The sequence below is a fragment of the Schistocerca piceifrons genome, chromosome 3, assembly GCF_021461385.2.
Source record: "Schistocerca piceifrons isolate TAMUIC-IGC-003096 chromosome 3, iqSchPice1.1, whole genome shotgun sequence".
Classification (NCBI taxonomy): Eukaryota; Metazoa; Arthropoda; class Insecta; order Orthoptera; family Acrididae; genus Schistocerca; species Schistocerca piceifrons.
The window spans coordinates 628,224,132-628,241,969 of NC_060140.1; the positions used below are offsets into that span (position 1 = coordinate 628,224,132).

The following is a 17,838-nucleotide window of genomic DNA, read 5'->3' on the forward strand; positions in this document are numbered from 1 at the left end:
AGCAGTAACCAATCTAACAACGGCGCCAGACACTTGTCTTAAACAGGCGTTGCTGACCGCAGCGCCGTATTCGGCTTGCTTACATATCTTTGTATTTGAATATGCAAGCCAACAGTTTCTTTGGCGTTTCAGTACGTGTAATAAAGTGGAACACCTGCAGCCGTCCTCATCGTGTTATTTGTAGTATTGCTACCAGTTTCGGTGTTTCAGTACATCTTCAGTCCTTAAAAGACGCTGATGTCGTTAACTGAAATCGAGTACACGATTTCATCAGTGGCCAAAGTACATGAACTGGTTTTTGCAGACTATTTGTAACAACGATGTTGTGACTCCAACTATCAACTACCAAGCTTGTGCACTTTTGGAAGCATGTTGAAGGCGATCATTCAGGGTTTAGCCATTCTTCCAGTCACCTCGATCCCGCGTAAATGTATTGTCGGTATGACGCAGGCAGATGAAGTCTGGTCCGTGGCCTTCTCTGACCATTACTCCTGTATCTGTAGTACAGTCTCCGTCGCCAAAAGTTGTGGCGCGGCCGGGTATAATGGAAACTCTACGATCCACCTTACCTCACCTGAATTCCGGCTGCTGTTCTAGCCATCATGGACAGCCTGTCGTCGACGCCACGATGGGTATCAGTTTTGTTTCCCATGGTAGATCCTCTGCGCAAAGCCTGCTCTCCGCAAAGCCGCGATCGTTTTAGGAAGAGAGGTCGCGGTATGGCGACGATGAACCCGGGATTTCTATTTCACCAATTTCTGGGGTTGTACTATTATTCTGCATTCACCAATGAGTCAGGGGACGATAAATCGTGCCAAGGCACAGCTCACTACCCTCTCTCAGCGCCATCTTGAAGGAGCTATGATTAGGGAGCGCATACACGATGGGCTAGTGTTGGCACCACACTCAGAGAACTTTGATTAATGTTCTTGCAACTGATGATGGACGGCGTTCAGATACCCAAAGCGATATAGGGTCTGAGTTTTCCAGTCGTTTCCGCATTGACGCGTTAGCGTATCTACCAAGTTTCGCTCCCGTACGATAATTACAGCCCATACTACGCACTCATTATGTTACGATGCACTCTGCATGTCACCGCGCTGCCGCCAGTGTAGTGCTCTGCCTACTCTCCTTTGGTTCGGTTCCTGAGAATGTAACAATGGATCTTGTAAATTTTGGAAATTTTTAGTACGTTCTATGGGACCGAACTACTGAGGGCATCCGTCCCTAAACTTACTGACTATTTAATCTAACTTACAGTAAGGACAACACACACACCCATGGCGAGGGAGGACTCAAACCTCCTACGCGGGGAGACGCGCGAACATTGATAAGACGCCATAGATCGCACGGCTACCGCGCGCGGCACGATGGATCTTCTAGCCGATGTCACGGAGGATGAAGTCCAAGATTCTGTTAAGGAAAGTTCTACGAACAAGTCGCCTGGCTCCGACAGCCTTCCTCTAAAGTTTTATAGCACATTACGTCCGCTCTTGGCGCCCGCTTGGACAGATATTTTGTCGTGACGTTATGTCACCCATTACGCAAATCCCCTAACGTTTCCTCGACGTTCTTCTCTCCCTTCCACAATTCTGGTGGCACATCACAGATATGCAATTATCGGCCACTGACGTTGCTCAACAGAAACAGAAACAGAAATATCGTTACTTAGCTTTTGGCTTATGGCTCAAATGGACGTTCCTGTATGTGATTTCCTCTGAAAAAACCTCTGTGGACGCCGCAATATCTTCTGCACTGCCCTGTGTAACTATCTAGACATAATCGCTCTTGCTCGAACCCGTCTTATGTCTGCACCTTTGGCTACTCTTGACTTCAGCAGGCTTTCGATCAGATCGACGACGACTTCCTTCCAGTGACATCCTGGTACTACCGTCGACGTCGTAATGCTTCTTCTTCGCTGAGCGACGTCCCGTGTACTCCACAATGTCCGACTCATTCCTCCCATCTTGCTCCTTCCTTTGGTACGTCAAGCCTGCCCACTAGTCCAGTATTGTGTGCTTTACCCATAGCATCGTTGCTGTGCAGCTTCCGACGAAACTAGTCTGGGACGTCTCTCGGTGGCCTTGTGCTTTGCTGAACTGCTTATGCGTGTGATCTCGTCCTTATTCTTCGCAGCGCTTCACAGACTCCATGGCATGGTTAGCACCTATGGCGAAGCTTCCGGCAGGTGCCTTAACGCCACAAATCGAGAGCTATGGGTATACTGGAGGGGCTGCCTGAGGACTTTACTGCTCTACTGCGTGTAGCTGCTACTGTCCGATGTTTAGGAGTCGATTTCACGTGTGGCCTGCAGTGCAAGATGGCCCTAAACTGCAAGTGCCAACTGTCCCAATAAGGAACATCATGGTTTACGAGCCCTCGATCTCCTACAACGGACGGAATGTGACGTTCTCTCTTGATCCATTGTGGTTCTATTCCCAGCTGGGTTGGAGGTTTTCTGTACGCAGAGACGATGTCGAGTAGTCTCCATAATCATTTCGTCCTTGTCGACACTCAAGACACTGAAGTGCCGCCATCTAAGGAGACTTGTACCAGGCGACCAGTCTATTCAACGACAAGCTTCAGCCGCATACACATTTCATTTCAGCTGCAGCGCCGTTCATCACCGTCCATCACATTGGCCAGACGACCTCCCGTGTTCCAGTCAACCAGCATTTCGTTTACGTACGCCACTGTTGCGAAAAAAAGTGACAGTGCGTTTGGCACTACACATAAAGGTTGTAGAATCGAATCACGACCACGCCAAATTGTTTCAGGCTGCCTCTTAACCTGACATTCGCCTCTCAGTGATGTGGAGATTTGTCATATTGCAAGATTTGCCATGTTGCACCTTTCAAATTTTGTAACTGGTTAGGGACACACAAGTCGCCTAAGTGACATCCAGTTCATTTAGTTTCTGAATAACGGCAGAGCAAAAAAACATGCGAGTCCGAAACCTGTGATATTTAGTTACTTATGCTTAAAGTAAATCGTAGTATGGGGTGCACTTTACTTCATTTGTATAAAGAAATTCTTGCAGCAGCATAGAAAATGGCTCAATGCTTCCTGCTTTCCTTGAGTCATACATACGAACACGATTCTCTTCGTAGCAGGTCAAAACACATTATTGTTTCAATACTTCTTGTCTGGTAACTGGTACACGAATCTCAGTTGGCGAGAATGACATTTAATACCTTTAAAGATGGTACACCTGAACACGAACCTCTTGAAAAAAATTGAGAAATCTCTTGCCGTTAAATATATACGGTTCAGAAATTCTTCTACAGATGGCTGAGGGATACATTTCAAAATATGACGAAAATTTCTGACTGCCAATTTCTGTTTTCCTCAAATTACCAGTCGCAATTCACACTCTTCACTCACTGCAGGACCAAGTACCAATAACTATCTCTTCATCAGGCTGTCATGTGGGACATACAATTTGAAATAATCATATACCTTCTAAAAAAAGTTTCCTGCAGTCGTCTGAGAACAACTACTTAGCGAAAAAACATAACAATGTAAAATACATGGTATTAAAAGTAAAAATTTACCGAAACAGTACGTACTTCAGCAACTTTGCTTCGTTTACGGGCAGTATTTCTTTCAACAGTACAGCAGATAACTTAACTGTCAACTTTCCTTGAATGAGACCTACATTTGGACACGACTCTTTGCATGGCACGGCGAAGAAGCCTACCATAAGGCGTCCACAACAAAGAATTGCAGCAATGAGTCCCAGCAAAGCAGTACATTGCGTAACAATCTTCACAACAGCAGTGATGTAACTCGAGCTAAGCGTGTAGACCGTGCGTGTTTTTTTAGGCCTTCGATACATAATGAACGACACACACATCAATTCATTTATTTGTATTTCTCTGAATATCATTCGTGGACCGCAGTCAAGTCGTCTGATCTCAGACAATTAATGGTACTCATGCGAAGAAGGGCCGGATAGCTGGTTACCATGTAAAACAGACTACAGCGAACACATATCCAACTGCTGATTGGCTTAAAAACATACGTGGTACTAAAGTAATGGGTAAAAGCTACCAATTATGAGGTCGTTGAATGGTGCGTTTACAAATATTGAATGAAATAGAAAAAACGTATATCTATGCTGTTTCTTACATTTGATTACAGAAATCATCCATTTCTAAAGTATATGACCATCCAGGCTTAACTCATAGTAATTCCACGGAAAAATCTTGATCACTAAAAAATTTACTTATTTAGCGTATCGGATAAGCATCACCAGATTACTGTAAAAAATTTACAATAAAGACAAATTAGAAAAGCTTAAATATAAATATCGCTAGGTCAATGTAAGATCAGGAACGGAAGTATTTGCAATATGCTTAGACAAGCTCATACAAGTGAGCGATACAAGAAAAACGTACAATCTCGCAGCAATTGTCGTTAGGCGTATTTCCAAAAGATGTTGATTTGAGACCTCACAAGCGAGACTGAAGGCAGCATTCTCGAAGACAGTATTGTTTCAGCTTTGCGCCAGCTGGCATTGATCTCAAAGATCGAAACAAACAGGATATGCGCAAAACTGCTTTTTTTCCAATAAGCGTCATATTGTCAGTGAAAATATAAAGCATAGAATACATTATGAGTAAAAAACTATCACGGGTCATATTCGTGTATAAAAATCATACAGTACAATGTTCAAATATTCCTTCGAGAGAGAGAGAGAGAGAGAGATAGAGAGCATTGTAAAGGCAATCATTATAAGGCAAAACGTTACAATTTTTAGTTACTATTTCCCAAACTATGTAAGCAAACTTCAGCCTATAGAGATCACAGACGGCATATGTCAAGAAACAAAATCGTATCACAAAATAGTAAATTTTCCTACCGTGTCAAGAGAAACATGGTGTCGATAGGAATATATTGGGGAGGGGGTGAGTGGTAGGTTAGACAGGTGACAATTAGTTTTGGGGGAGAAGGGTATAAAAATAGGCAACGGATAGGGGGTTTGGGGGGAGGGGCGACAGTGAAGAATCATGGAGTTGTAAGGACAGGTAGCATGGACGGATCGAGGGGACACAGTAGGAAGGATGGGGGGAATTGTTACTCCAATTTTCACTAAATTTTGTACGACAAACTTAATGATACAAATGATTTTTGGCAATCACAACAGTCGTGCCGCTGTGCATCAGTTGCGCGCCACTATAGGAAGAGAACAGAGAAACGTCCACACTTAATTCTTCTTCTTAGAGGATGCATTCGCCTTCTTCAGGCGCGACGCCTTCGGCTTCTTCGTCGGAATCTTAGCTACGTCCTGTTTGTTTCGATCTCTGAGACGAATCCCATCTGCCGCCAAGTTCAAATAATACAGTCCTCAAGGCTGCAGCCGTCTGTCTGACATGTAACGTCTCAAAACGGCTTTTGCAAATACGCCAAACGACAGTTGCGTATGAGATAGTACGTATTTCTTGTATCGCTCATTTGTATGAGTAAGTACTTCCACTCAGTTTGTACTTGTGCTCCTGATGGTACATTGGCCTTGTAATAATCGTATGTTAGCTTTCCTAATTTGTAGTTTGTGTAAATTTTGCAACAGTTATCTGATTACTGGAAATGGGTAATAAATAATTTTTTTAAGAATTAAGACGTTTCCGAGGGGTTACTACATTCCAATTACATTTAACAATCACATTAATGCAGTAATATAAAAAACATAGATCAAAGATCAAGCTTTGAACGCAAATGGTTGTAACTTAATTCCATATCCATCTCAAAGCTAGTGACAGTACAGTGTGTTAACTGTTTAAATTGTCCGGCGAGGGGATTCGAGCCCAGGCCCCCACACCCGCACGAGTGGTCGACTGTGAAGAGCGGACCAATGCCTCATTTAAATACGTTACTACAATATATCTTTTAATTTATGAACAAACAGCAACTAGTCACTGTTTATGAATTTATCTTACATACTACATGGAATCAGCCGTTGCTAAACGTTATGTACTGGACCGCTAGCATTTTTCTTAGTTCATTTACGATAGATGTACGCAAAATGCATCAAAATACTCGAAGATTTTTCCACTATATTAATAGATATTTTCTGACTCTACCTTGCTTTAGATTTTATGACGAGAAGTGCGTTGTATATGGCATAGTGCTTTGGCAACTCACGACCAAATTATCAAGTTTCAACCTAACCTAGACCATGAAAACACTACCGATCAGCCAACTTTCTTCAAAATGATCAGAACATATAAAAAGTTATTCTGTCGGTCGGAAATTTTGCCTCCTGACAGCGTGTAACCATTTTTGTAACAGCTGTGGTTTTGAGAAAGGAAACCTGCAAATAGATGCACAGACATTATGATAATACCGTGTTACAAAAACATTTATTAAGCAAGTGCACTGACATACAAAACAACTTAAAATATCCACATACCTGTGAAATGTAATATTCGTTTTTTCTCGAATTTAATTGTACAATTAATCGCTGCACAACTCTTCACCATTGTACTTCTTTTGATTGGAACGTACAGACAGTAGAATTACGAGTAACAAATACTGTATGTACGCCCCAACAAATATACAACGTTGAATATGTGTCTTCATAAACAACATTACGACACAACACATCAGACTACAACCACTATAATGGCGTCCAGCCGAAGGTTCAAATTATCCCGCGATTGCAGCGCCATAAGTGAGTCTAGTTATTTTTTACAAGGTCTTTGTTGGAGCCGTTGGCGGGGAGGGGGGGGGAGGGGGACAAGGCACGCCAACCAGTTGCAGTGCTGGCACTACAAATTGCGCGTCTTGCTTACACGAAAGCAGACGAAAGGCTTGGAAGTAAAACTCGCTTTAAATGTTGTTCGTAAGCGAAATTGAAATCGTCATGTACATTAAAATGAATGTATGTATGTTTGTCTACTATGCGATCACACACCATTCATCCGATTGCAATGAAACTTTGGTGAGTTGCTCTCCGAACGCCCGAAACGAGTAATGGACAATGTTTCAACAGACAGCTCACTGTCGCATGCATAGCGCAATTGACTAAAAAAAAAAAAGTAAGAAAAGGCTTGTCATGCAGCGGACTCAGGTTCAATTCTCACTGCTCGCAATTGTTTTTCCATTTTATCTCATTCCCTGCAATGTTAAACTGTTAATTATAAATTTTAAATATACTTAAACTGGTCATATAGTATAACGTAGCTGTCTATCTCTATATATAAAAATGAATGTATGTATGTCTGCCCTCTGTGCATTCCCTACCCATTCATCCGATTGCGATGAAATTTTGGTGATTTGTTCTCCGTACGCCCACGAAGGTTTCTAGCCGAAAAATAATAAAAGACACATTCTTGACGAGATATGACGTCATAAACAATGAGATGCCACCGCGGGAAAATACCCTGATTTATGCATCCACTATTTGAGAATGAGAGCACTTAGCGACTAGCAACAAACGTTACATACAATTTCAAACCTTTACGAAAATTTTTCTCGCTGACACCCCCCTGAAAATAATGAAAGTAAAGAAGGTTGTCGCTTACTACATTTTCTCAGTACATACCGTAAATCTGCCGCATTAGGCATGACGTTTTAATGTATTATTTCGTTACTATTAACTCTAATCGCAACATATTTCGCATACAGTATCTACATATATCAGTAAATGCGCCGGTAAATTTATGTCTCTTTTACAGCATATAATTCAGGAGATAAGACGTGGTAAACATCGAGAAGCGTGAAAAAGTGCCGCGTCAGGCATGACGTTTTGTTCTATTATTTCTTCACTATTCGCAACACGCTTCGCAAACGTGTTAGAAAAAGTATATAAAACCACGGGCGTATTCCTAAAAAACGTTGTGCCAAAATTTTAAATCAATCGGTCTGCAACTTCCCAAGATATCTTCCGTTGCGAGGCACGGGCGTACAGCTAGTGTTTAATAAATATCGTAACTGCAGCAATGAAGTAGGCTTATCGCAAGGAAAGGAATGGCAGATTGTTTTTCGTATTTATTCAGTCACACGCAATATAATTTTGCGAGCATCGCTACGTAATACTCGTCTCCTTCTAACCGTAGGCATACCGGTAGGGGTTGTTGGCGACTCCCGAGATGGGCCAGCAACTGCCTCTTGACTCATTTTGATAATGGTTATCACAATTGCTCAATAAAAACACGCAGAGCAGTACAGCGCAAAACAATAACGAAGCAGACGACAATGGCTACCTTGTACAACACAGTCAGCTACGTAATGTTGGCAAGAGTCGAAACTGCGTGCCTACCGAAGCCGCCCCCCCCCCCCCCCCCCCCCGACGTTTACCGACTTCTACCGATTCAGGACTAGGGAGAGGTCTGCCATCCAAAAGTTTACACACTGTAGGTTGAAACATGTTGTAAATTACGAAGGATAAGGTCTAAGATATATGCGGAAGACAGGTATATATGATGACGTGCTGGCTGCCGGAGGTGATATTATCATTTTCTTCCCCTACACGCCTTGTTTGTTTAACATGTCATAGAACTTAAATGGGGCAGAAATTTCGTGAGAATTCGGTGCACTGAGAACCACTGATTCATGTTGGTATCGATGCGGTGTCTGGATATTGTCTTTCCCGCCAAGATGGTCACATACTCAGTGCAAAGGCCTGTGATAGGGAACAAATTGTCACTACAACGTACACATGTATACAACGTCTTAAAAATTTTCAAGTAGGCAACATATAGAAGGCGCATTGTTCATTATGGAAAGCCTCGCGTTTATTTATGAGATTAGCACATATTCACATTGCTTCCAGTACATTATGCAAGACAATTATTTTGTCCCTGATGTACAATTCTTGGTATCAGATTAAATACAGATCACAGTTCGAGTACTAACGATGATGTATTCACCAATTTACCGTCTCATGATTGTTCTAAATTGTTAAAAAAATTATCAAGAGTGTGAATTTTACGATCTATTACGGTGCGTTCATCGATGTCGTCCAAAGGTCATTTTATATTACGAACAAAAAGGCTGCGAACATAGATTACTTGATGAAAAGTAGGCTTACTTTTTACCATATAGTGGACAGTATTAAATGGTTGACATTCACATATCTATTCCATCGGAATGCTTTGCAACTGAGCCTCATTCGCACTATTGTGATTACTGACCGTCATTTAGCTGAGACTTTTACAGTTACTTAAATAAATGTGTTATTTATCACACTCTAGGTACGTGATATATGCACGGTGTCTTAGACCCACACTAGCAGTCATTTTTTTCTCAAAGACTGCACTATTTCTATTTCTGATGAAATTAGTTTCATTTGAAGTCTACATTGTCTTGGAAGCCACTGGAAACTAATTAAAATGATGGCAATCTCTCATTTTCATGTGGAAATGCTAATCAAAGTTAATATCCTTAAGTAGCGGTCACAAAATCTAAATATTATTTCGTTTGAGAAATTAGTTAGTTTGGTTTACTTATATGATGATATATATAAAAAAACACTATCTTCCACAAATTAAAATTTTGGAAGATAATCAACACTCTCATAAACACCTTCTTAATTGCCAGTTAAGGAAAAATTCATTTTTTAGGAAATAAACTAATGCTATAGACCTCACAATTTAAATAATAAACTCTTGTGCTTTTTTAGAATATAAACAGTACAAGAAACCACTATGTTTAAATCATTTCAGAAGACCTTTGCACAGAAAATTATTTACTGATTTGTTTCTGAACAGTAATAAACGTTCAGAATGCTTGTTCTTATACTCAGTATGTGCCCCGTCTCTGACCTTGGGTACCTCAGTCTATTTCTACACACGAATGAAACTGAATGCTTCACGAATTTAGTAAATCATTCCATTACTCTTCATAGCGCACTCTATAAAATCAGTCTGTTTTATGTTTTCAAACGAAAGAAAAATATATAGTTATCGCTGGCTGCCGAGTAGACAACTCAGTACCCCGTCTCTCCCACCATCACATCCAGTTCTAACTACTGAACGAGACTAACAAGTAAATCACCGAGCTGAAGAGAATTCGCAGTATTAATATTGATGTGAACCTAATTAACACCCATGTTGCTAATTAAGTATTTTGTTAGTTTGTGCTGTACAAATTAAAGGCTCCCGGGTTCGATTCCCGGCGGGGTGAGGGATTTTCTCTGCCTCGTGATGACTGGGTGTTGTGTGATGTCCTTAGGTTAGTTAGGTTTAAGTGGTTCTAAGTTCTAGGGACTGATGACCATAGATGTTAAGTCCCATAGTGCTCAGAGCCATTTGAACCATAAATAAAATTTCCGTCGATTTCTCCTTAACTATGGAGTATAAGTGTAAGTATCGCAAATCATTAATTTAAAAACTCGATTTATTTCAGAGAACATCGCGAACTTTTCAGTGAAAGGTAAGAAACTTTTATTTCATCCTGGGATAGGCACAGAACATCTAAAAACACCCATAAACGTTGACTTGTAAGAGCTTCATTCAAGGATACAAATTTAGCGCAACCATTCTGAAGTGAGAATCATTTCCTCGAATATCCAGCTGACTGTAGATAAGACGTAGTTCCTCCGTAATGATGTGGATTAGAGAAATGGTAACAGCAATATCTGAGAGGAATCTTTTCAAGAAATGAATTGCTCGGAATGAAGGAGACATCCTGTAAATGAATTATTCAGTTTCATCGCAAAATGAGGCATTCGGTGGATTTTTACAACCATCTATGGCCGTGGAGATCAGAAATCTCATTATCCACTACTGGCCATTAAAATTGCTACCCCACGAAGATAACGAGCTACAGATACGAGATTTAACCGACAGGAAAAATATGCTGTGATATGCAAATGATTAGCTTTTCAGAGCATTCACACAAGGTAGGCGCCGGCGGCGACACCTACAACGTGCTGACATGAGGAAAGTTTCCAACCGATTTCTCATACACAAATAGCAGTTGAGAGGCGTTGCCTGGTGAAATGTTGTTGTGACGCCTCGTGTAAGGAGGAGAAATGCGTACCATCACGTTTCCGATTTTCATAAAGGTAGGATTTTAGCCTATCGCAATTGCGGTTTATCGTATCGCGACATTGCTGTTCACGTTGGTTGAGATCCAATCACTGTTAGCAGAATATGGAATCGGTGGGTTCAGGAGGGTTATACGGAACGCCGTGCTAATTCCCAACGGCGTCGCATCACTACCAGTCGAGATGACAGGCATCTTATCCGCATGGCTGTAACGGATCGTGCAACCACGTCTCGGTCCCTGAGTCAGCAGATGGAGACATTTGCAAGACAACAACCATCTGCACGAACAGTTCGACGACATTTGCAGCAGCATGGACTAACACCTCGGAGACCGTGGCAGCGGTTACTCTTGACGCTGCATCGCAGACAGGAGCGCCTGCGATGGTGTACTCAACGACGAACCTTGGTGCACGAATGCCAAAACGTCATTTTTTCGGATGAATCCAGGTTCTGTTTACAGCATCATGATGGTCGCATCCGTGTTAGGCGACATCCCGGTGAACGCACATTGGAAGCGTGTATTCTTCGCCTCCATACTGGCGTATCACCCGGCGTGATGGTATGGGGTGCCATTGGTTGCACGTCTCGGTCACTTCTTGTTCGCATTGACGGCACTTTGAACAGTGGACGTTACATTTCAGATGTGTTACGACCCATGGCTCTCCCCTTCATTCGATCCCTGCGAAAGCCTACATTTCAGCAGGATAATGCACGACCGCATGTTGCAGGTCCTGTACGGGCGGTTCTCGATTCAGAAAATGTTCGACAGCTGCCCTGGGCAAGACATTCTCCAAATCTCTCACAAATTGAAAACGTCTGGTCAATGGGGGCCGAGCAACTGGCTCGTCACAATACGCCAGTCACTGCTCTTGATGAACTGTGGTATCGTGTTGAATGCCGAGTACAGGTACAGCTGTCCATGTAGCTTCAAGTTCTGTTTGACTCAATGCCCAGGTATACCAAGGCCGTTATTACGGCCAGAGGTGGGTATTCTGGGTACTGATTTCTCACGATCTATGCACCCAAACTGCGTGAAAATATAATCACGTGTCAGTTCTACAATAATATATTTGTCCTATGAATACCCGTTTATCATCTACATTCCCTCTTGGTGTAGCAGTTTTAGTGGCCAGTAGTATAGTTCTCGCTCCAAACTACCTGAATGCAGGAATTCTTGAACGTAATCCGCTCAGATCGCCGAGAGGCATACAGCGTAATGAAGCAGTGGCGTCGAATCGAACGTCGGGGAAGGAGGGCAAAGGCCGGATGACCTAAAATAAAATTCATGGTACTGTTTAGTGCTAGTAAGTTCTTTTTTATCACGTGGACAGTTCCCATTTACAATGAAAGAATAATCGCAAATAATACTGCCTAATCACATTAATGTGACCACTTGTCAGAAACCTGAATATACATATTTTGCATCGGTGACCGCTGTGAGACCTGCAGGAAGAGAGTCAGTGAGGTTCTGGAAATGTAGAGCCACGCCGACCCCAGTGACGTGGTCAGCTGACCTAAGTTTCTCGGTTGAGGGCCCATGGTGTCAACAGCCCGTTAGAAATAACTTCACAGATTCTGTATTGCGTTCAGATCAGGCGAGTTTGGTTGCCAGGGCATCCTCATGCTCTTCGAACCACGCACGTACACTACGAGCTGCATGACAGCTGGTAGACAACAACGGGCATGGGAATACGAACTTCATGTAGGGGTAGGCATAATCCCCAAGAATAGATGCATTATTGAGTTGATGCATTTTGCCCTACAGAATAACATGTTAACTCAGAGGATGCGACGAAAACATTTCCAGGCCATAATGCTCCCTTTTTCGGCCTGGTCTTTTCCGGCGATTGTTGCAGGTAGTTTTCTTTCAGACCTGTAACGCCGTAAACGCCAACGACCATCTGTCCGACAGAGCAGGAAGTCTGTTTCCTCTGAAAAGGCCACCTGTCGCCACTCCAGTTGCGGTATTGGCGTGCAAGTTCCATCGTTCATCGCCGATGAACAGCAATTTGCGTGGTTGCAAGAACCGGGCACATGTTGTCGAGTCACGTGCGCAGCAACGTTCACTTGGTAGCTCTTTGGTTCATCAGAGAGCACAGTTTCTCAACAGTTTAACGCCTATTTGCCCGTAAACATTTTCACAGACATCGTTAAACACTGTCATTTATGACGGCCCGTAGTGTACCACATTTCCCTTTGCGCCGGTCTTGAACACCGCCATTTTACTATGCACTTGAGCCACGGCTGCAAGCGAACTTTCGACAAATTTAATCACTTAAGAAATGCTTCCACTATTGTCCCGAAAGCCCATGATCATGCCCATTACAGCTCTAAATCACTCCGTTTCCACATTGCAACAATGACTGTACTCTTTTGCAGCGTCCCCCCCCCCCCTCCACGTTGCTGTGGTGGCTGTGATGTGTCAAACTTGCACTCCGAAAGACCCTGCCTGATGGCCTACTGGCGTTGCAGATCGAACTGGCAAAGGAGAACATCGTAAATTTACTATACAGAGTTACGTGAGCTGGCGACGCAACCGCCGTCTCCCGGACGTCAGATGTCCGTACAACGTATCGAAGTTCGTCTACTTCGCATCAGGACAGAGCAGCTAGAAGGTGTCCGCATCCGTGTGCGAGTGATAGACTGCATCCCCAACGAAAAGGCATCAGTCCATCACAATGTGAGCGAGAGGCGCCACCGCAAACGCCAGCTCATTACGGCGGTAAACACTGAGGAGGACGGCTGCGCAGTGACGCAAATGGACATAGCGCACACATTCGCCCGACACTATGGGATCTTGTACATGGCAGATCCACGAAACGTACGTGATTATGACGAGCTGTTGCACGATCTTCCCGCCCGTAGGGACGTGGTAACGAGTGATACTCTGCTGTTGTCCATTACATCCGACGAGCTGACATCGGCCTTGACACGTGGAGCACCGAACAAATCGCCTGGGCCGGACGGCTTACCCCAGGAATTCTACCCACTTTTTATGATCTTACGGGCGACAAGTGGCTTCAAATGTTTGAAGAACTGATCCGCCCTGATTTCACTATCCCCACGGAATTCACAGACGGCATCTTGATCCCAGTACCGAAATCGAATGGTGGTTGTAGGTGACAGGACTGTCGCCCACTAACACTCCTCTACAGCGACTACAAGATTTTGGCCCGCATCCTCCACGCGTCTCCACACCGCTATCCGGAAAGCCATCCACACCGATCAGACATATTTAGGTGGCGTCAGTAACATTTATACAGCGTTAGGAGCATGCCGCGACCTAATTGCTTTGACAGCGGCCTGCAAAATTCGAGGCGTCCTTTGACCAAGCATTCGACCACGTCAACCACGGCTTCCTATGCGCAGTTTGGAACACATGGACCTCTCTCCAGAGTATGCACAGATGGTCCTTCGACTGGTCCACGGAGCGCGCTCCCGCATGAATGTCAACGGTTACCAGTCCGGTCACATCGTTGTTGGACGGTCAGTGCACAAGGGTGCCGTTTGTCAGGTATATTATTTGCGGCAGCGCTTGAACCAGCTTTACATGATCTACGTCAGCGATTAACAGGCACATCCATGCGGGACGTGATCTTCCGTTGTGGTGAATTAGCCGATGATATGGTGTTCCTGGCCAGATCAGAGGATGAAATACATGTGGCGCTTCAGTGGCTACGCCAGTACGGGGCGGTCGCTGGGAGTGTTATCAACGTGAAGATGACAAAATACAAGGAGGGGGCTTTCCCTAGCAATTGCGGTGCCCATTGACAAGGTGCCCGTTCTCAAATGTTTAGGAGTGCAGTTCTATGGCAATGTTCGCCGCATGGCAGCGGCTACGTACCGCAGGCTCCTACACGAGACACGTGCTCTGCTGCAGGATAACAAATTGCGTCGCATGGATATGCTCCACAGAACCCGTTATGTCAACACCTTTCTCCTCTCCAAACTGAACTGTTTTGCGTATGTCCTTAGCTTACCGGTTACGACGACCGACAGATTTCAAGCAGCATATAGACATTTCGTGAGCACCGGCCTTGTTTTTAAAATCCGATACGCCACCCTCACACTGCTGCAGTGATGTCGGTTTAATTCATGTCTATAAGCGTGCGCGATCGCTTTATCTGAACACCATGCGTCGAACGTGGATCTCTGTCCGCGCCACTCTGACGGCACCCTGATAGCTGAAGTGGCACCACACTCTCTGCATCCCCCGGTTTCTGTAGGACACAGTTCACCGGCACTCGCCCACATCAGATAGCTCTTGATTGACCTCGGCTACTTACGGACAGAACTTCCGATGACACGGATGCCCATCACGAAAGACTATTATCACCCCTATCAACAGCAGCAACCTATCAATACGGTCGCAAAGAGACATCATGAAGTTGCCTGGAACACGGTGTGGCGAGCGGTACACACTCCTTTTCTACATACGACGGTGCGTTCATTGTGGTACGTGTTTGTGAATGGGAAGTCCGCTACTCGTCAGAGGCTACACTTTATTCATCTGACAGACGACCCCTTGTGTCCGACATGCCCAGTCGTTGATTCGGATGCACACTGCCTGACTTGTGCCGTGACCAGCGAGTGCTGGCTACTGCGGCAGCGCATGCTGGCATTACTCTTGCGGCGATTGCCGGAATCTAACTCCTCTGATGATATATTGCGCCCCGACGCCGTATACTTTCCATCGACCAGGACGAACGCCGTTAATTGGCTAAAAGGCATGGCCCTTTAATACATATTTTGCGATGCTCACAAAGGTAAACTCGACCTTTGGTCCCTACTGATGACGACACATGCAGCTTTCTGCCGCCACCCGAAGTACAGAACCGGTTTCACTAATTATTTAGGTTCATTATTTGCGGATCCTCCTACTCACTGGGACGTTCCTGGTATGAGACGCTGACAATGAAGAAGAATCCTCGAGCACGTTGATCCTCTATGGGCGCAATAGGGCGGGGGGGGGGGGGGGGGGAACCCCCTCACATCAGACGAGAAGACGACTCGGACGTTCGGCTACGGCAGTTGTAAGATCTTTTTTTTTTTAATGAAACGAACATAAATCCATAAATAAAGTAAAAAAATATAAAAATTAAAAAGTTATAAAAATTGAACAAATAAATAAATAAAACAACATAGACAGTCCCGCTACATCCTCTCCCTGATCTTTCGATCCTACAGGGGTTTCGACCCCTGCCCTACCCGTCGTCCTGCTCCTGCACAGGTACCATTTTTTTTTTTTATTTTTAAAAAGTACGAGAAGATTCCGGTTTCGAGTCGCGGTTCGAAATATATTTTCACTCGTCGCTGCAGATTCCGCATAAAGTCCCGATGGCGCTGATATCACAGTTCCTTCCCTGTCTTTTCTTCTCTGACCCCTCCACCTTCAATTTACATGTTACGTATCACAGCTGCGGATTCCGCGTGATGTCTGTTCTTTCGGAAATGTCCGAACTGAACTTACCTTTATTAAAGCTAAGTTAACGAGCCTGCATAACATCAGTAAAGATATACACTACACTCAAGTAGGCTGACTGCCTAAATCCCAATACCAAAAGGCATCCCACAAACAATTCGAGAACTATCTACAAAAGAATTTCAGCAACACCATCTGGTACGACGCAGTAAATAACGATATAGTGACTGGCGATCATCTTCACAACATGATACTGAGACCAAAGCCGAATCGTAAAAGTTGCAAAATGATGGACAGTTTAGAGCATAATTCATATTCAGGAACCCAACAATGGAAATGGACCCGAAAAATACAGCAACAATCGACAGACAAGCGGAAGATGCAATTATTATAAATCACGTAGTGCGACCAGATTGGAAACTGTTTCCCAAATCCTAAATATTTAGAAGAATAAAAATTATATACCAGTGAAAAACATCAAAGGATTACTTCAGGAAAAATGTGCGGAAAGTGGTGTCAAGGCTTCTCAGGAATCTCTTTTTCTCACCTGGAAAACTCAGTAACTATTTGAAGTATTCCAAGTCCTAATGAATTTGCAGAAGGCCAGTAACCCCAGGTAAATCGAGCAAGAAGTTTCGAATAAGACTAAGAATATTAATTTGCTGTTGAAGTAGGGGCATTTTACTCATATCATCCTTTTGAGCTTTATTGATCAATGAAAATTATGCTATTAACGTTTAACAGTATTCAGATACTGAGCAAGAAGACTACTTTAGGAGGAGGAGGAGGAGGATGATAGTGTTTAACGCGTCGTCGACAATGAGGTCATTAGAGACGGAGCAGAAGCTCGGATTAGGAAGGAAATCGGCCGTGCAGTTACAAAGGAACCGTTCCGGCATTGGCCTGAAACGAGTTAGGGAAATCACGGAAAACCTGAATCGGGATGACCGGAGACGGAATTGAACCGTCTTCCTCCCGAATGCGAGTCCAGTGTGCTAACCACTGCACCACCTCGGTCGGTAAGAGTAGTTTACGTAGCACAAAGAAGAAGTTATTATTAGAAAATGTGATATTTTAGTGACAAAAAAGGGGAATTTCTGTAGAGCTCAGGAAATAATTTAATTTTAATGAAACAAGAATGTAATAATCGTGGCAGTAGAGGGTTTTAAATTTAAAACTTCACATTATACTTCAGAGAAGTTATGTTTTATTTATAATCGGACAAAATATCCGTCAAGACAAAAAGAAGTTTACTTTATGGCGAAGCAGTATTACTTTATTATTACAAGATAAACAGCTATTATTTTGGAACCATAAAAGGAAGACAGAGGTAACGACAGTGAAACCACGCAAAAAGAGAAAGAAGAGTCGTGGTTAGAGCGACTGCCCACAATAACCGTGAAATCCGTGTTTGAGTCCTGG

General features: G+C 43.6%; 1 non-coding gene across 1 annotated transcript; it reads right to left on the reverse strand.

The window, feature by feature from the left end:
- Nucleotides 1-17,360: 17,360 nt before the first annotated feature.
- Trnaa-cgc lies at nt 17,361-17,434 on the reverse strand. Its single transcript has one exon. It is a non-coding gene; the product is annotated as a tRNA-Ala (tRNA).
- Between the last annotated feature and the right edge of the window lie 404 nt (nt 17,435-17,838).